Below are 21539 nucleotides of genomic sequence, written 5' to 3'. Positions count from 1 at the left end.
AGGTGGCGACGCCACCTTGGAATTCCCGCACCATTTGCTGTGACGTCACATATTTTTGACGGCGCCTGCTTGGGCCTACGTAGTTCCTAATCGGTTAAGTCGAAGTACATTGTCCTCTGAGGGGGCCAGAGACTTGACATAACGAGTTTGTGGAAATTTCGTCGAGCCAGTGGCACCAAAATACGTTAAATGCTCTTTGAAACCTTTTACGTCACGAATTACAAAGTTCGGCGCGGAATTTAAAAATGAAACTTTGAACTTGGTTTTCTCCTCTAATAATAAACCTATGGTGGTGAAATAAACTACACAAGAGTTCTCCGAGCACACTTTATCAATCTAAACCTCATTGTTTCTCTTTAGTGTCCCTTTAAAGGGGTCCTGCAACACTTTTCCAAGTAGCCATGGAATGGCTTCATTAAGGAGCTATTTCCTCACGAATTAACGACTGCAAAAATTTTTAGAATCCGTCCAGTACGAGCGGAGTTTCAAAGATTGTTGCACGCTGCAATTGCTTCTCTTCTCTCGTCCCCACGAAAGTGCTGGAAGCTAAGCAGGGAAGGGTGGCATGAGGGAAGAAGGTACTTCACGTGCGCCTCGTGACCTTGAGCACTTTTTCTTTTTTTTTTTCTTCAAACTAGCGGTGTACTTTCAGTGCGATTGCATGCGTGCGGGCAAGTGACGGCCTCCTGCGGCAGCCGCAGTAACTACCGAGTGCGCCATGTTCAAATCAGCCAAATGGCGTGGCCAATGGCAGTGACGCCATAAGCATCTTTTTTTGTTGAGAGAAGAGGAAGCGCTTTTTAGCTGACTTTGAGAATTTATTGTAAATCCCAGGCTGCGTGCTATGCTATAGTGTTCGGCTCGCGTGTTCTTGAGAGCCTCGACTACCGTTCGGCAGTGTTTTCTGACCATGCTGAAAAAGTGTTGCAGGGCCCCTTTAATGGATAGAAAGTTAGGAACTGCCTAATTGGACGTTTTCCAAACCGATGTACAACTTTCTCGCTGAAATATTTTGCCTAGCTTCGTCTGACGTGCTCCAGGCAACAGTCGGGAACATGCATTTGGTCACGCCGTCATTGCTTGTGTCAGCATATTTTTAAACTTTGGCTAAAGATAGCTGGGGCACCCTGTATAAGTGCAGTGGTATAACTGCTCTGCAGTTCATGTTTAACTGCATAAGAAGATCACTCATGCTAAATAGAGTTGCTGAAGCCTAATATTTTCCAACTGCGCTGAGCCTGCACCAGAAGTGCTGGTGCAAGTGTCTGCACTCGCCACATCGCTCAAGAATTACCGAATGTTATGCCAAAGAGGTTTGTAAAATGCCTGCCTTCTACAGAATGCGGAGCCCTCTGTGTCCTTGCAGGAAATACTACTAAGGTGGAGCTTTTGAACACGCATCAGAATGTTGAGCATCTTGATGGGGTAGCACAAAAAACAAACACACAAGGCAGGCACAAACGCAGGACAGTCTTGAGCTACCCCATCAAGTTGTTCAACCAGTACCAACTAGCCCAAATGTCGATTCTTCTATAGTTTTTCATCACTTTCTATAATTGGTTTCTCTGTCATGATTGGCACCACTGTGGCAGAAAAGCATAGTTAAAGGGGTACTGACATATTTTCTACTATTCATTTTCTGTATTAAATGAAGGTCGAGGACCACAAAATTATGGAAAAAAAATACAGCCAGACCACAGGGGCTCAAAGTAACATGATAGCTGTGTCACCACCAATTCATTCTTTGTTTCTTGAAGGTTATATACTGTCATGGCATCATGGTGGTCACATGTGAGCGACACAGTGAGACATTTTGATGCTCACTTTGGCTTGCTCGATCATGATCTACACTCCTAAATTTACACTCAAAATGAGTAACATCATAAGAGGCAAGTGAGCAAGTTAGAGCAAATGTCACTGGTGTGATGTCATTACACAGCATAAATCTGAGAAATGAAACTAAAACTGTTGTAGGATAGCTATTCTACGAAAATATTTAGGATGCTTTAAGGTTTCACAGTATTGTTTCAATAGTTTTGAGGTCTCGAATCTTAACATAAAAAAAAGAATAAAAAATGTCAGTACCCCATTAAGTAAAATTGAGAAAAATTTTTTGCCTGTTACTTAGATTTAGGGTGCATGTTAAAGATTCCTATGAGATCAAAATGGATCCATAGTCTCTCATTAAGTGTCCCTCATAATCGTATCTTGGTTTTGGCTTATAAAACCCCAGAACATAATTGAATTTATATCTGAACCTCAGGCTGAAGCCAACATAATTGAAAAGGAGACTATGCCTTTGTCAAGGCCCTCAGGCATGTCCACAAGTTTGACAGGATGAGCTATTTGAAGTAGGGATGCGCGAATATTCGAAATTTCGAATATTTTTCGAATAGTGTTTGCCATTCAATTCGATTTGCACTGGAATTTTACTATTCGAACAATTCGAGCCCAAAGACAAATACAGTCAACATTCAGTTGAAAATGACCCCTTCAGATTTTCAATATGCTTCACCTCATTACACTCTTGTACTGCGGCAAAGCTGCCTTTCAAGTTCTGTTACGGTTGAACTTAGCCAAGACACAGTCAACGTACGATTGAAAGTGATCCCTAGATTTTCAATATGCTTCACCTCATCACACTCCTGTATTGCGGCAAAACTGCCTTTCAAGCTCCGTTACGGTCGCAAATGTACTAACTCAAAAAAATGCTGGTTCCAACGTGGAGATGAAAGATGTGGCAGAGGTGGGGGCTCAATTAATGCTGTTTTGGACCTGAAATTTGGGCAGGAAGTGTGAAAAATCGGAAGCCGAAGCTTTTAACATCCAAAATTTCCGATGTTCTTAGATATCGACGTCTACGAGGCAGGTCTGGAACTCCGGACTTGAAGGGAGCGCACCCTTGTCTGCCACATCAGTTAGGCTTCCACAGAAGTTGAAAGAGGAGGAGAGGCTGAGGAAATGGCATCTTTGCCTGTCACGTGTAAAATGTTGTCGGCAACACTTTGGTTGCACCAAATCATGTACATAAATACAATTCGGCCTCAACATTGCCTCATTCTTGATAAGACAACTATGAAACACCCCCTGCCAGCACGTCATCAACCTAGCGTAAAGAAACACTTTCATGTTGCTATCTCATAAGAATATGCTTAGGAATCCTCTCCAACTTCTTTTCCTGAAATTTCGCTTCGAAGTATTTGAAAAATATTCTAGAAATATTTGAGAATATTCGAAAAATATTCAATTCGATTCGCACTCACACTTCAATATTCAAATTCGCTTCGCACCCAAATTTTGCATGTATTCTGCCTGCTATAAAAGCTGCTGGAGGATGGTTCTTGCTTGTTTTGCTGCTGAAGATGATATAGAGAGCCTGAAAGTGGACAAAGGATGGAAAAGAATAGTGGAGACAAGCACTGTTCTTCATTTACTTTCTTCCTTTGTCCATTTTCACACTGTGCACATAATAATGATATACCAACTGGTCCAGTCCCACACCTTACTGCTGAAGACAGAAAAAGGTGAAATATGGAAGGCCAAAACAATTCACCTTTCTGTTCACTAACTGCATAGTATTGTCCTTGATTGCCATGTTTTTTAATAGAGCTGTGCGAATAGCAAAATTTTGGGTGCGAAGCGAATTCGAATAATAAAGATGAGTGCGAATCGAATCGAATAATTTCGAATAATTTGCGAATATTTCTCGAACATTTTTCGAATAATTCGAAGTGAAATTACAGAAAAAGTTGCAGAGAATCCCTAAGTGTGTTCTTGTGAGATAGCAACATGAAAGTGTTTCTTTTCGCTAGGTTGATGAAGCGCTGGTGGGGTCATATTTCATAGTTGTCTTCTTATCAAGAGTGAGGCAATGTAGAGGCCGAATTGTATTTTATGTACATGATTTGGTGCAACCAAAGTGTTCCGACAACACTACACGTGATAGGCAGAGGTGCCATTTCCTCAGCCTCTCCTCCTCTTTCAACTGCTGTGGAAGCCCAACTGATGTGGCGCGGACAAGGGTGTGCTCCCTTCAAATCCAGAGTTCCAAATCTGCCTCGTAGACGTTGATATATAAGAACATCTGAAATTTTGGATGCTAAAAAGCTTCGGCGTCCGATTTTTCGGACTTCCTGCCCAAATTTCAGGTCCAAAACAGCATTAATTGAGCCCCAACTCTGCCACATCTTTCATCTCCATATTGGAACCAGCGTTTTCTTGGGTTAATACATTTGCGACCGTAGCGGTGCTTGAAAGGTAGCTTTGCCGCAATACAGGGGTGTGCTGAGGTGAAGCATATTCAAAATCTAGGGACCACTTTCAAACTGACGTTGACTGTCTCTTGGCTAAGTTCGACCGTAACGGACCTTGAAAGGCAGCTTTGCCGCAATACGGGGGTGTGAGGAGGTGAAGCATACTGAAATCTAGGGACCACTTCCAATCGGACGTTGACTGTCTCTTGCCTAAGTTCGACCGTAACGGAGCTTGAAAGGCAGCTTTGCCGCAATACGAGAGTGTAATGAGGTGAAGCATATTGAAAATCTGAAGGGGTCACTTTCAATCGGACGTTGACAGCATTTGTCTTTGGGAAGTTCGAATAGTTCGAATAGTAAAATTTCAGTGCGAATCGAATCGAATAGCAAACACTAGTCGAAAAATATTCGAAATTTCGAATATTCGCACACCCCTGTTTTTAACTCAAGAACTTCATAAAGAAAGGACCAAATCATCTGATTAGTTAAAACATGTGCAGTGATGTAGCTTTTTCCATGACTTTCATTTTTGACCTGGCTTTAGAAATGCTGTGTTCCAGTTAAGAAGGGAAATAATTTTTTATGTGCAGAACATAAATCTGACATTCTGCAGAAAATTCTAATGTGTCGCAGGCTTTGTTACATAACGTGATTATTGCTGGCCCTTGAACATGACCCACTTCATTAGTAGCCGATTCCATGCAGTAGTACATGTGAAATATTTGTGCAGTGTTATTTGCCAGTATCTCAAATAGCATTTATTAAGATTGTGAAACTTCATTTGTTTATACTTATGGCATTTTCCAAAACCCTACTCCTTTCGTTTTTACAGGGGACAAAACCAACAACCTCATCGGAGTGTCTGAGACACTTGTGGCCACCTGTGCTACAGGCATCATATTTGCATTGCTTTCTGGGCAACCTCTGGTTATAATAGGCGTTACAGGACCAGTGCTGCTATTCGATGAACTGTTATATTCAGTAAGCACAATAATTTGCTGCATATATAAATGGCAATGTTCTAGTGCTCACAACTAAAATTTATCTTGATTGATGGTTTGTAGTGTTTGTTGACCATTTCGTGCATTCTTGTGCCTGTTTTCCAGTTTTGTCAAGAGAACGATGTGGAATTCCTTGCCATACGGGTTTGGATAGGAATGTGGATAGCTATACTGGCAACCTTGGTTGTTGCGTTTGAGGGAAGTGCACTCGTTCGTTCTTCACAAGGTTCACGCAAGAAATATTTGCATCACTCATCTCACTTTTGTATATATACGAGTCGTTTTATAAGTTATACTTGGTGAGTACTTAATTTATGATCTCGTTGTGCGTGCATGCGTGTGGTGTGTGTGTGCGTGCGTGCAGCACACTTATGATAGCTAGAAAAAAGTGTTAATAGTAAGAAACAAGTGTGTACTATGTTACAAAATTAATGTAATATAATAATCTGGCACTTCATGTCAGTGTAGTATGACAGCATGACAAATGGTCTGCAATGCATACATGTTAGTGATGTGATGTCATACTGTCATTTAATTGACAATAATGAAAAGTTTTATTTTTAAAAACATTCTGGTGTAAACTGCAAGCAGGACTTGAGAATCTGAGAAAACCCTGTGCATTGTGAGACAGTGTCATGGTGAAATTCTTCTACTGACCTAAACTCAGTCATATGAATTCTTGAGTGTGATGGTACACTAAGCACAGGTGTCTCGCTTTGTGAATGTTTTGCTGATGGTTTGCTGGGCATCCCTATTTGTCAGTGCACTGGGGCAGGGTATGCGTGGCAAGTGAACGCTTGGAAAGCGAGATGCTTGCGCGGTCTTATCCCAGATAAACCAGACATTATGTTGTGTAGAGAGTCACTGTAGTTCTCGGCGCTGGCCTGATGTCGCTATGCAGAGCCATCCATTGTATCATGGCTATATATCTGGCATTGCCCAAAACTTTGTTACCTGAGAACTTTTGCAAAATGTAGTAAGTTTGGCTTGTTTGAATTTATTAAACCTCTTAGTCATGTGGTAAACACAAGGCTGGTATGTCAAAAGGGCCAGCACAAAGTGAAATAGAACAAGTACTTGGTTGCACATGATGAAATGGCAAAGAAATTGTTAAATTGCACATGCTTTATGCGAGCTATTTCTCATAACGATAAGTTAAAGATGCTGCTTCAGTACTAAAAGGTGTGTGAGATGTGAAGAAGATATTGCTTTATTTTCTTTAAGAGAATATTAACTGAAGAAAGAATGTACGACTTGCAACACCCTTATCAACCCAGTAAGAAAAAAAACAGGTGCAAGTGTCGCTATGTTTTGTAGAGCGAATTCAGACTTCACTGTGTTTACCTAAATCTTCTTACATCCAGTGGAAAGCTTGTTCATTCCAAATAGGGCTCATTCTATCGTTATGGTGTTTCTTATGATGGGGCTCATAAGAGCACAGGTGGAGATGATGAACAGTTGAAATGAAACTATTTATTGGACACACATCTGTCTAGAAAACTGAGCAACATTTAAGGGAAAAAGAAACTGCAACTACACTTTGAGGCCGTTCGACTCAAATGGCACTGCTTGAGTCTACATGGTATTCTACTGTCAAAATGCATGTAATACATGTATGCGATGCAAACATAATACATGTAATCACTGTTTACATTCGGCCACAGTTGGTGGTGCCCATCTTCATTTAACCCTTTCAGTCCCAAATTAATTTATTTTAAATGTAAGCAACCAGTTTTTAAATTTTGAGATGTGCATGATCATGGTAATTAAAAAATAAAAAAAAACTTTGCTCACACTTTTCGATGAAGAGTAATTAATGTCGAAATTAATTTAAATAATAGTTATCGTTTAATGTTATTTTCATTATTTTTACTTAATTCATTACTCAAACAATAGTTAGATGAGATAGCATAATGCCCAATAGCCAACATATTCCAATGTTCGACGCAAAACTAAAATAAATGCCCTATCTCTGCATGGTGAAAGAAGAAGAAGCTGCCTCAGCGAAATGCGGAACAGCATGACCACTTCTGTAATTTCTTTGTTCACACGTGACCTCGCTTTGTGTACGTACCAGGTTGGCACCATACGTAGAGCAGATGCTGAAATTAGCTCTAGAAAAAGAACAACGCTTTATCTTTACCAGGTGCTTGCTGAGTGACCTAGAAAATTGATGATTCCAATTGGAATCACTGGGCCTGAAAGGGTTAAATATGTACATTATCATTACAGCATACACGTGAGAAGTAATACATAATTTAATTACAGCATTTTTGCCAACTAATTACGGTTGGCTTACCTTGCTGTAGAGAAAAAGCTGCTCAAATTTTCAGATACAAGAGTCTTGTGGTGGTTAAAGTATGACGATGCTGGTAGCAGTAGCTTAAATAAATGAAGAATATTACAAAATTTGTGGCAACATCTACAGCCGATTTGTCACTTGATTACTTTCAAGTTGGCTGATATGGTCAGTTTTCAGAAGTGTTAATGGGAATATCGACAACATAAGTACCAAGTGGTCACAATAGGACCGAGAGGGCCTCAACAGAACACAAAATACCTAATGGTTTTAATGGGACATTTCAAACATGTACAACACAAAGGAACCCTGAATAAGTTAGCTGAAAATAATAGCAGAATTTAAGTGCAAGTTCTCAAAGAAAATATTTGAAGTCAGTGGAGAACAGCGGCTCATGTTTTCAGCAAGGTAGGCTGAAAGCCTTTTTTTTTTTTTTTCTTTAAACACCAGCACCACCGGGTGACAGGAAACGAGAGTAGATAAAGCAGAAACATAGTTAATTTGCTTAATGGCCTGTTTTGCCTTTAACTTTATGAATCAGGTGGCAATTGTCAGCTCTCTACACTATGGCGAATATCAATATGATTTTTTTTTACCCTTTATCGTAATGGAATAGACTATTGAAATTTTCAGCTGGTTTAATGATTGAAATGGCCTTAATGAAGCAGATTGGTACCATTACATCAAAGCATTGGTCTATTAAAAAAATCTGTTTTTTTTTCTCTTGCTGTCAAGGCACTGTGTAACAGAGAGCCCACAAATTCAAACAAAATCTGGTGGTGCCATTGACTTACTTTATTGCTGTTGATGATATAGTTATCAGCCCAAATAATGTGCTAAAGCACTCTGGCATTGGTCATAAAAAAACTGCATGAAAGTTGCCAATGGTTTGTAGACACAGCATTTGGAGTTGTCGCATACAGAGTGTATATCACAATCACTGTGTCTCAAAAAACATCAAAGAAAAAAATTATTGTACCATCGGTCTACAACAAGGCTAAGTGCATACCAGCTTGAGTAGTTGCAAAGATGTGGCACAATTACAAGTGAGGACTGTTCTAAATTCTCATTACTTACGTGGAACTGAGCTCTTCGTGATTTTCATAAGTTCTGGGAGAGTCTTCTTTGCTTTATGGATTAGAGCTGCTGGCAACATAAAATTTTGTCTAAACGTGTGCTAGGGGTACTTCAACACAGCTACTTGCAGCATCATGGTAAAGGTGCATTCAGCAACCTGAAGTAGACCATGCCATTCTTCCAATGTTGCACTGATCTGTGCAGTATGGTTAGACAGTTTTATAAAACCAAATCGAAGTAGTTAAAGTGCTGTAGACTGTGGCTTTATCGAAGTATAGCTGTCACCTTCCCCGAATGCTTTAGATTGTCAAAGTGATTCACCTGTATTTTATACCACCTTACTGGTTTACTGAAAGAAAAAGATAAACTATGGATACTGAAGTTGAGAGTGCACAGGGAGCTTACAAGTTGTGGGGAGAACACGTTAAAAAATACATGTGACATTGCGTTAGCAACCACATTGTCTTGTTATGATGCTGACCCCGCCACGGTGGTCTAGTGGTATGGCGCTCGACTGCTGACCCGAAGGTCGCGGATCGAATCCCGGCCGCGGTGGCTGCATTTTCGATGGAGGCGAAAATGTTTGAGGCCCGTGTACTTAGATTTAGGTGCACGTTAAAGAACCCAGGTGGTCGAAATTTCCGGAGCCCTCCACTACGGCGTCTCTCATAATCATATCGTGGTTTTGGGACGTTAAACCCCAGATATCATCATCATCATTATGATGCTGAAGAACTCAGCAACCGAGGCCTCAACTAAAAGATTGAGCTCCTTATTGGGAGAACCTGTGCCCTGTAAAGGAAGTAACGCTCACAATACAAAAGAGAGTGGTGAGGACGGTTTGTCGATTGTTGATAATCTGCTGTGCTGGTGAAACGCATTGGCATTTACACATGTGTTAATACACATTCTAGTGTTATCACTGGTGCTCACGTAAGCTCCAGAATAAATTCAACCACTCGTGTCGTGCGCACAATCTGATTACAACATTTGAAAACACTCGAGAAGGTTCTATTACATCCAGGAATGGCCCGCGCCGAGTCATACACTTGTAAGAATTGGGCAGTGAAAGCCGGTCACAATGAAAAGAAAAGCAAGTTCATGCGTAAATAGTGTATTATGCACACCTGATGCATGGCCACGAAATTATGCAGTAGTACCATGTATGTGCACGTATAGTAGTCCTAGCCAATTTGTACAAATCCCTTACGACATGTGTAGAATGTTTGTTTGCTGTCGTCACAAAGGCCTGATGATTTCTTCCTTACAGATCTTGTTACTCACCCTTTGCTTAAAGCAAGTGACTACTGTGATAGCTCCATTGATGCCTACCTTTCAAACAACATATCTGCTGCAAATTGGACTAATGTGTCTACCACAAGCTGGACTGATATGTCTTCTGCAAACTGGAGTGACGTGCTTACTGCTAACTGGAGCGGAGAGCCCTATCCGGAATTTCAAACCGTAGAGCTAACACGTCAGCCGAACACTGCACTGCTATCATTGATATTGATGTTTTCTACGTTCTTCTTGGCGGATTTTCTGAGGAAGTTTCGTAACAGCAGTTTTCTTGGGAGAAACGTAAGTATTCTTGCAACATATGAAAAACCTGTTTGTTCAGATAAACTGTAATCCTTTTTTCTTTATTTTTTTTTTCTTCCAGGCAAGAAGGGCTCTCGGAGACTTTGGTATTCCTATTGCCATTATTGCAATTGTTACCTTGGACTATTTTGTTCCAAACACGTATTCTCAAGTAAGAATTACAATTGTACACTAATATTTACTAATTACCTACATTACATTTTCACTTCACAAGCATGAGTTGCATTTCTCATTGTACATAAAATGCAATTTTCATCGTGACTCTGAAATCTGGTGTTATTGCAGTTAGGAAAGTTTTGAAATGGTAATTTGTTATTGAATGTTTTCAAAACAAATTTCGAGGTAGTGTAATATTAAATTTAGTTCTGATCGCTTTTATGTCATTCACACCAGTATATGGAGAGGCAGACAACTGAAGTTTTTCAGTTACAGTTGAATATAGGCTACTGATGTTTTTGGAATTTTCGCTTGGGCATATTTGTGATAAATGCAAAGGGAAATTCAAACGTTGAAAAAATGTGCCACCCGTAGGATCTGAAATCACAACCTTCTGATTACCTGTGTCCTGTATACTGGCACTTGCCATGCACACACCCTAACACCCCTGCTACAAATTTTCTGCCTGTAAGTTTTACAGTGAAAGTATTATGAGGGGGTGCCCAAAAGTAACCGGAATAGCGCTGCATTGAGTGGAGCTACCGTGGCATGCAATTCTTCCCCGAGGTGAGCATCGTGCTACACCGTTTGAGTTCATTGCATTCGGTGGATTCTCTCAGGATGCTTTTATCTGGGTACGGTCATTTTTTCGTGCAATCTGTTTCGCACGCTCGGCTTTTTGTGGTGGCCGCTTTATGTAAATGTTTGTGGATGTGAAATTTTGTTTTGGGGTGGTAAGAATAGTACTATGACTGGTCATGAGTACAAGCTGGGGCTGGGTTGCTTCAGAGCTGTTCTTTCAAAGCAGTCTGCTTTCACTCGACCATCTTTTATCGTTTGTTGAAATTAGAGACGGAAATTTCTCAACGACCCTTCTCGTCCCCAAATCTTCTGTGAAAATTTCCTGAACAGAGCTCTAAGCTATACCAGATTACTTCTCCAGCTTTTCAATGGCCTTTCATCGGTCTTCAAGCACAAATGCACAAATTTTATCTTTTGTCCATTCGTGAAGTTGACGGACGTCCAGAATGAGGTTTGTCATGAATCGACATTTGCTCCTTTTTTACTAAGAGAAAATCACTCATACCCTTAAGTTTTTCCTATCGCAGCATCCTTGTAAACAGTGTTTAATATCGCAGTAGTTGGCGAGTCATTTTACCGAAGCACGAAACAAAATTTCACAGCAGTCTGCTGTTTACTTCAATTAGCCATAACGAAAAAAATGCCAAGGGCGCAAAACTGATTTCACGAAAAAAATCACTGTAGCCAGAGAAAACCTTCCTGGGAGCAGCCACTGGATGCAGTTTACTTGAAGACTTTTGCGCGATGCTCACTTAGTGGGAGAATTGCATACTGCACTTGCTCTACCCAGCGCAGTTGTACTCTGGTTACTTTAGGGTACCCCCTCATTTGCCTAGGCAAAACATCCATCCGTACGCAGAAAACTCCTAGCACAGATATGTGTCACAGAAACTGGACAAGCCCCACTACCCACACTGGTCCACTAAAATGAAGTTGTCTGCAGGCAAGGATGTTTGCCACGGAAATGGGCAACCCCACTACTCTAACCCACTAAGGTGTCGGAAAATTAAGAACGCGGCAAAAAGACTCCTACTGCTCAAATGGCTCCTCAAGATAGTGCATGAACAAGCCAGACAGCAGCATGCAGCAAGCCAGACAAGACGACGCATGTTGTGGCAAAAAGATGCATGCTGTTGAAATGGAAAATTTCAAAGGAGTATTTGCTAAATTCAAAAGGGACTTTGTGTACCTTTCATGAAAATTCTGTGCCTCTCTGTACTTTCAACAAAATTTAGTGTCACCTCTGTGCCCTGTGCTACACAGCTTCACCGGTCATCCACCTTCACAGAGTGGAATGGCTCATGAATTTTCTGGCATGTGACTGCACACATCTCTAAGTTTGCTTGAGTATTTTGCCAGACCAGCAAAGAAGCAATCTAGATAAACCAAAGCTGACATGTTAATTTAATTCTGGATGCATCAAGTTATTTGATATATCGAACAGTATTAGCATCCCCATGGAAATCACATGTAAAAGTAAAGTGCTGTATTTGTGTATATCTCATTCATGTCAGCCTCCACATTCAATTATCAAACGTTGCACCATGGTTGCTGAGTGGCCATGGCATTGTGCTTCTAAGTAAAAGGGTGCAACTTCAATTGCTGACCACAGAGGCCAGATTTAAATGGTGCAATAGGGAAACACCCATGTACGTAGATTTGGGCATGCATTACAGAACCCCAGGTGGTAAAAATTATTCTAGAGTCTACCACTACATTGTGTACTGTGTGTCTCATAAGCATATCATAGTTTTGGCACGCAATACTCCAGAATTTAATTAATTGAATTGGATTTTGGGCCATGTTGAGTCCTTGCAAGTAGGCTTTCCTACTGGCCTGTGATCAGTTGCATCATAAGAAATATTGTGATGCTGTGAATCAGGCCATTGAATCTGGAGGGCAGTGCAAGTCATCGAGTCAAAGTGAACAAGGTGCATGCAGGGGTTCCCCCAGGAATTCAGCTTGGGGAGGGGGGGAGTCTAAATTTTTAGGGGGGGGGGGTCTGCATGATATATTCGTGCCTTTTTCTAGTGTTGAAGTTTCGGAATTTGTGAAATTCGTCCAGGCTTCTGCATATGTGGTAATTTTACATTTTTCAAACGTTTTCCAAGCTTTTAATGTTTATGTCGCGAACACCGCCTTGCACGTCGCGAATGCGCCGAAGCAGTGTTTGTGACAAAGATTTAATATTTTGCCGAGACCACTTCGCTAGTTTCGACTTCATTCCGTCATGCTGCATAAATACACAACTATGATCGTACGTTTGCATGTACAGCGCACTTGGTAAGCCTATAAAGAAGCACTTACTTAAGTGGGGGTGCGGGGCTAAAAAACGATTTTAGAAAAATGTGCATTTTCAAATTTGAGTTGTTTTAGATTGCAGGTTCATAAAGAACATGCTCACCAAGTTTGGTTGTTATCTGTGCAGCAGAAAAGAATAAATTGAATTCTTTTCACGAACGATGACACGCATTTTGTCGAAAACGTCTCTGAAATGCCCCTTTCAAGACGCGGCTTTCCAAGCGGGGCAAGAATCTGAATGCGATGTGACTACCCGTGTTATATTTTCGCGCCTTTTAATCACGGAGACCTCTGCTGAGAGTACACCAGAGGAAAACAAAATTAAAGAAGTACATTTTTCATGGCGGCAACAGCAGTGTCACTGCAAAACCGGAACTGAGATCAAATTGGCGGATATGTATCACTTGACCATCCGCTGCTGGTTTCGCCGCCAATTCTGAGTTACTCCTGCTGGCTTGTGTTGCTACTCGGCTTATCTGTTCTTTCCTGCGAGTTCATGCGATCAGCAGGTGGTTCGTTTTGTGACCAACACGTGTTGTGAGCAACATTCACAGCTCGAAGGCTGCGAAAAATTGAAAACGATTGGACGCAATTGTCACAACAACGTTGTGTTGAAGAGGAAGGCCCTAGTTATGCAGCAGGTCACCTGATTAATTTTTTGTGACCATCAAAATAAATAGCATGTTGTGAAATCCTTGAGTCATTTTTCTCAATTGGCACTTTTGGAGAGAACGAGCGGTAGGAAAACTATCATTTCCAAACTGCTTTGCCAATAGCTGCTTACAAGGTTGTTTCTAGACTGAAATTTTGTCAGGAACAAGGTAAGGTACTTTCCTGGTCCTAAGTATTTTCTAAGACAAAAATAGTGAGATGTCTGACATGCCGTGGCAGGAAACAAAAAACTGATCTTCGCCTTCAGAGTGATGACATTTTTACAGAAACGTCATAAAAAAATACATGACTGGCCTGTTCCTGCACTACAAACCATCTAGATAAAATCTCATGATAAAAATTTGCACATTTTCATTATTTTGAAATGATGGTTTTCCTAAGTTGATACATGATTGATCATTATAACAGCTATAGATTTTTTGTATTTTTGCTAGGGTGCTGAAATTTGGAATAGGTTTCAATACCAAGAAGATAAGCCATCCCAGAAATTTTCATCAAAATTGGCGCAGTAGTTCAAACTCTTCAGCCCCGCATGCCCCCTTAAAGAGGGGCCCTGCAACACTTTTTCAGCATGGTCAGAAAACGCTGCCGATCGGTAGTCGAGGCTCCTGAGAACACGAAAGCCAAACGTTATAGCACAGCATGCAGCCTGGAATATATAATTATTCTCAGTCAGCTAGAAATCGTTCCCTCTTCTTTCTACAGATGATGCCATATACCCAAATGACCGTATCACAGCCATTGCGATTTGAGCATCTTGGGCTGCATAGTTATTGGCTGCCACAAGAGGCTTCCATGTGCCCGCGTGTGCACAATCACACTGAAGTAAGCTACACGTTCGAAGAAAAAAAAGAAGTGGCTCAAGTCATGACGTGCACGGGAAGTAACTTCTTTCCCCCGTGTCATGCCTCCCTGCATAGCTTCCAGCGTGTTCATCGGGACGAGAGAAGAGAGAAAGCAGTTACAGTGTGCGACAAATCTCTCTCAGTGTGCGACAAAACTCCGCTTGTACTTGACGGATTGTAAAAATTTTGCGACGGTCAATTCGTTCGATGAGGCAATAAACTCTTTTAGTGAAAGCCCTTCAATGGTTACTTGGAAAAGTGTTGCAGGGCCCCTTTAATGCAATGTATACATGTGCGTATGTTGAAAATATCAACACTACCACTGGTCTTGGATTCACAGCTGTGTTGAGAAATGGTAGGATTTCATCCCTGGAGGGCACTTGCCTAAGTATCTGAACATTGAACGATGTAGCAAGTTATGCGAAACATAACGAAAAGTTTCGATTTCAAGCACGTTGCTCCATGCCTCCGCAAGACAGCCGCCATTGGTTTCTGTTTGGTGTCACCATGCAGCAACACCCACCTTGCCCACACACTTCCCGCGCTTGCGCCCTGGCCCCGACACTTTGAAGCTCGGGCGGTCTTTGTGTTCGCCGCACTTTCTTTCATGTTGGAGTCTCCATCAAGCAAGCTATGCACAATGTGTCCTTTTGCATACATATGCCCTGTTTTGGTGCTGTTGCACAAAATTTTTCATCGCGCATAAAAACCAAAGAAAGAAAAGCTGCAAATTAAGGGGTGCCTTCAGCAAAACAATGAGGGGGGGGTATAGTGAAATTACTGCGTGCATGTCTTAAAATGCAAACGACACACAGCAGGGATTTACGTGTGCTCGATAATGATGGATTTGCTTGAGTGAATTTGATTACAGCACAGCCTGGTATTGTGGTGAAGAATACTAATAGCAGTGAAGACTACTGATTGTTCGGTGAAGCGCTACTATTTCGTTATTGGAATTGAACCGCCACGCTGCTTCGAGATTACGAAAGGTGTCCTGGTTTTACTTGTGCATTCAACAGGAAGGCATGAATGAAAAATGAATAAGTAAACTTTTATGTCTTAGACATAGTTTTAGAGAAATAAATTGACCAATTCCTTTTTCACAATCTCGGGAGACTGTCTGACACTTGAGGATTTTTTTGACAACCGTCAGATTGGCACATTTTGTATTTCGAATTAATATATTAGCTGTCCTGAATCACTTTCCGGTTTGATATAGCTGGATACAACTGTATCATTCCTTTATTATAGTGGTGCATTCATGCTAATAAGCATGTTCACAGAATTAGAAAACTCAAAGTGGCACAAAAATTCCATGGCATAGGACACGAGATTTCTTTCCTTCTGTGCTGGAACAAAGCACAGAAGAAAGTCTACCTGACGTGTTATGGAAGCTTACCACATTTTCAACAACTTAAATAACTATGCCATTATTCATTGGTTCCTTTGTCTGCCAAGGACATAGACCTTCTGCAAGACTGACTACTATTACTTTTAAAGGGACACTAAAGAGAGAACTGATTTTCTCCTATCAGTAATTACCTTTCCACAATACCGAAATTACCACGCATGTCGTGAGAAAATGTACAAAAAGAAAATTTGGGTGGGGGTGCCTCCTTAAAGTTCCTGCACCAATCGCATGACGTCACCAATTTGGATGGAGACTGCTAGGACCTACATCATTCCTAATCGGTAAAAATGAAACTACATTGTTCTCTGAGGGGGCCAGAGACCTAAAGAGACCAACAACTGGCCAGAACATGTGATTAGATCCTGCAGAAATGAGAAGACTAAAATATAGTGACAGATCCAAGCATCCTTTTTGCAATGCGAGTAGGATTTATGTCTTAAAATTTGTGATTAAAAGTAACAAAAGCCGGTATGTCATGCAGCCTAGCGGATAAAACCTTGAAGCTGAAATATGGAGTTGATCACTTTGCTGTACGTAGTCACATAGTCTGATGCTTTTGTGCGCACCATAATTAGTGCTCAAAATTAAAGTATGTATATTATTATCCATCGCGCTCTATTCTGTGCTGCTTACGAGGTAAAAAAGTTGCATGATGAAAAGCAGTGCTGCCTTAACGGCAGCTAGTGGAACATGTCAAGCGCAGCGCATGCGCGCAGAGTGCATGCATGCACAGTAAATCTCCGCACTCAAACACGAACCGCTCTTGCACTCACTGTTTGCAACGTTGTTCTCACGTGTATGTATGACTTCATAGTCGCCGCAGATAGAAAAATTCTGATTATGAACGTTTCACGGCGTTTGCATGTTACCATTCCGTGATTAGACAATCTGACCAGCAGCTTTTCATTGCGCTAAAGAAAATAGGTACCATAAAAATTGGTTGTCGGTTCCTTTATCGTACTAAGTTTCAGGAAATTTCGTTGTGCCGATGTCGTCAAAATAGGCAAAATATGCTTTGAAATCCATGACGTCAGGGTGGAGATTTCGCCGCGAAGTTTAAAAATGAGGCTTTGACCTCGATTTTTTCCTTTATTATTAAAGTTATAATAGTGAATTTAACGACGTTAGAGTTTTGGAGTAAAACTTACCAAGCTTGACCGATTCATGTTTCACTTTAGTGTCCCTTTAATCTGCGCCTTCTCTCCATTTTTTTATGTTTTCGAGTGTAAGTGAGAGCTGTTGCGAAATATACTTTGTGTCATTTAAAAAAAGTCTTTCAGTTGCAAGTAACATCACTGCCCATATCCTTTGCTTGTATGTGTCCTTTGACAGTGGTGCCACTAGATGAATATTTTCAGTCACTGTGTCTGAAAAAAAAAAAAAAAGCTGTATCACCATTCTTCAATACTCCACAGACCTGAACGTGCAAACACAACTCAATGGCAAACTCAATGAAATATTCTAGAGTGCTTTGAGCTCTTTCTGATGGCTACTGTTGCCAGGTGGTTGGCAGGGCATTTTTTCGTTGTGTGAAGAGGAGCCCCCCAAAAAATCCCAACCAACAGAAGGCTCACAGCTTCACTGTAAAAGAGGGGAAACCGTGCTGAAATCCATTAAGTGCTTTATGTGGGCATCCTTATTTTGCGGGTTGAAAACACTTGTAGTTTGTACATTAAATTTTCACATGCAAATAGGTGGCTTATACTGAACAAATATCATTATGCACATTTTGTGCGTTCAAAGTGAGTGTTATTTACTGTACGCATGTCAGTAGGACTGTATGTGGTTAGCTTTTGCATTGTGTTAGTGCAAAAAGTGGGTGTTCTAATGTGACAACTTATCATAGGTGACATTTGATTGCTATTGTTTTAAGTGCATTCTGTAGCATCGTTTTAGTATCATAACTCCCAGTCTCTTTGAGTGCATCGTATAAACAGTCTGCTGTAAATTGCCGTACCTGTAAAACTTATTGGTGTTCTAAATCTGCTTTTGTTTAGTTCATGTAACATGCAGGATGTTTTTGCCAGTAATGCTAACAAATTGTCTTTGCATAAACAGGTGCACTGTTGTAGTAGCTTTGTGCGTTCTGCTGCTACAGTGAACAAGCTGCTGCTACAGTGAACAAGCAGTGTGGTTCACATCCTTTTGTCATTCAACATTGCAGAAGCTGAAAGTTCCAAATGGACTAAGCACCAGATTGAGGACGTGGTTGGTTTGTTTCCAGTAAGCTCAACACGACCATTCATTTGGTGGCACATTTTGTGGCTGCATTGGTGCTGTACTGGTCTTCATACTCTGTTCCTCGAGATTGAAATCTGCGAGTAAGTTGTGCAGGTCTTCTTGTTCTAGCATTTTTTTTCAGCTTTTTCTGTCAGTGCTTCTCAAATGTTCAATTTTGATTTACGCACACTCATGCGCATGCACACACACAGACAGACACGCGCACACCTGATGTTCATCGCAGTCAATGTGTGTAACATTGTTGCCCGCCATGGTGGTCTAGTGGTTATAGCGCTCAATGCTTACCCGAAGGTCGCGGGATTGAATCCCTCGACTGCTGACCCGAAGGTTGCGGGATCGAATCCCTCGACTGCTGACCCGAAGGTGCGGGATCGAATCCCTGACTGCTGACCCGAAGGTTGCGGGATCGAATCCCTCGACTGCTGACCCGAAGGTTGCGGGATCGAACCCTCGACTGCTGACCCGAAGGTCGCGGGATCGAATCCGGCCGCGGCGGCTGCATTTTCGATGGAGGCGAAAATGTTTGAGGCCCGTGTACTTAAATTTAGGTGCACGTTAAAAAACCCCAGGTGGTCGAAAAATTCCAGAGCCTCCACTACGGCGTCCTCATAATCATATCGTGGTTTTGGGACGTTAAACCCAGATATATTATTATTATTATTATGTGTAACATTGTTAGATTACTATCTGCACATACAACTGAACGATGACTTAACGACAACATGCAGTGGACAGAAAATGATGGGGGTAACATTAAGAGATTAGGAGACAGCAGAATGGGTCAGAGAACAAAGGGGGTGACCGATACTCTTGTTCACATTAAAGGGACCCTGAAAAACACATTGAGCCAGTAGAGAAGTCCTAAGGATCATTAGCAAACCGATTTAAGCTCTCTGCATAAAGTGTGTAATTTATTACAAGGTGCTAAATCTGTGAACCGCTACTTATCGTAGCGGCTCAGCCAAACGAGTTTTTCAACTACTGACTTCCATATGTAACATGGAAGTGGAACTTAAACCAGCGACTGATCTGAGTGGATGACAATCTACGTCACTGAGCATTTTTCCAACTTAATTATGAACAAATGCTGTTTGTAATGGTTGAGATACTTATAATTTGTTTTGTTTACGAAAAGCTGTAACAGAAAGAGAATACACCTTCACAATATGCCACCAAATTTGGAGATCTGATGGACAGCGAGCATTGTCTGCCTGTGATACAATGTGCTTCGTGTGACGTGAGCTGCACGACAGTGTTTATCTCAAGGTTTCTTTTCTCAGACACCATGAATTGCCGTGGCTGAATTGTGGGCTGCAAATCTAGTGATTGGTGAAATGTCAAGCTGCGACATCGAGTAAGCAACCAGCAATCGGAGTTGCTTCAGCTCATTGATGCAATGAGCATCTGGCTTTCGCTATCCGATCAATGCCAGGATTTGTGTGTCTATGGCTTTATCTTCACCTCCAAAGACACCACCAGATGCTTGTGTTTACGCTTGTCTGTGATCACTTTTAGTTTGTCCGTTAGCTTCGTGGTGTTTATCGGTGTACTGGAGAATAAAAAGTTAGCAGCCGATATTGTTGTGGCACCTGGTGATGCAGATCTCAACCATGCGCTTCCTTCTATATGGCCTTCACAATTCGCTTCGGCAGCATGACAGTGTGCTGCCGGAATTGATTGCAAAGGCCGCAATAAGGGAAGCGCAGCCCAGCCCATCGAGTGCGCTGTCGTTGCTGGTGACGGCTGCGCGTTCGACGAGTTAAGGAGAAAAGCAATGCTGGGGAAGAAGGTAACATCTGATTGCCCGTAGCTGCCCTGATACAAGGTGTGTCATTTAATTTATGGTGCGAACGATTTGATGTTGTTGTAGCCTATACGCTGACAGAATTTCAAAAAACGCCAGGCCTGCGCGGAAAGCGTAGCATAGTCGCAGCGAAAGCTGGAAGAGTGGCATTTGTAGAGCCCGTTATAAACTTTCTTGTGGCTACTAATAAAAGTACACTAGCAAAGTACCCGCTACAGCACAAATCATAATTTTTGTGAAGTTGGGAAGCACCCACCACGACATTATTCGTAATTCTGCGCAGAAGCGAGGTACCATCTTTAAGGCGTTATGTGCACTTTGTTGATTCGACGGCTGATGACGATGAAGAATTATGGCTGAGTCCTTTGTAATGGGTTGGAATCTTTAAACGACTCACTAGTTACGTAATTCGCATTGTGTGACTCCCGGTCGTTATTTAACTCTCCCACCACGCTTATGACATACGTTAACGTGAGAAAGAGAGAGAGGGAGGGAATTAACTTTATTGAGACCCTCAGAAAATGGATCATGGGAGCGTTATGGGCTTCCTTGGCGACCAGTAGAAGTGCACTTGCGTGGAACCCACTACGCTTTAAATTATCATAATTTTTGTGAAGTAGGGAAGCAGCCACTATGCAATTTTTTGTCATTCTGCGGAGAACTGTGGTACCCGCTAAGCACCTCTAAGGCATTATGTGCACTTTGTTGATGCTGTTGCTGATGAGGATGAAGAATTATGACAGAGTCCTTTGTAATGGGTTGGAAGCATTCAACAACCCATTCGTTGCGCAATTCGCATTGTGCGACGCCTAGTTACAGAATTCGCATTGTGTGACGCCTGGTTGATGTTTTACTCTTCTACCACGCTACATTACATATGCTAATGTGGTTCCTTCCCGACATGAAGCCTGTATGGGGTCTTTTTGCAAAGCAGTTTCAAGCACCGGCATGGCTCTGAGGTAGAACAATGGGCTCCCACGCAGAGGGCCCAGGTTCGAACCTCGTTCCATCCTGGAATTTTTTTCTTGTTTCTTTTCTTATTTCGAGTGATAGTGGTTACAGACACCGGCGGCGGTGGCAGGGACAACTACGGCGCCACAAACAGCCCTTGTGATCTCATAACAGCTTTCGCTGTACAAACCATTTGAGGGACCCTTTAAGTGAGATGGACTTGGGTAGGCTGCGTAATGCATAAGACAGACAAACGGTGATCTGCCAAACAGAATAGATGCCAAGGAAGAAGAAGTGCAGCAGGGGCGAAATTAAGAAGTTCGCAGGGATAAAAATGAATCAGC

General features: G+C 41.7%; 1 pseudogene; it reads left to right on the top strand.

The window, feature by feature from the left end:
• The window catches only part of LOC119377493 (anion exchange protein 2-like), a 49828-nt pseudogene that overhangs the window by 19963 nt on the left and 8326 nt on the right, over positions 1-21539 (top strand).

The sequence above is a fragment of the Rhipicephalus sanguineus genome, unplaced genomic scaffold, assembly GCF_013339695.2.
Source record: "Rhipicephalus sanguineus isolate Rsan-2018 unplaced genomic scaffold, BIME_Rsan_1.4 Seq480, whole genome shotgun sequence".
In the NCBI taxonomy this organism is placed as follows: Eukaryota; Metazoa; Arthropoda; class Arachnida; order Ixodida; family Ixodidae; genus Rhipicephalus; species Rhipicephalus sanguineus.
This window is presented reverse-complemented; position numbering and strand designations above follow the sequence as displayed.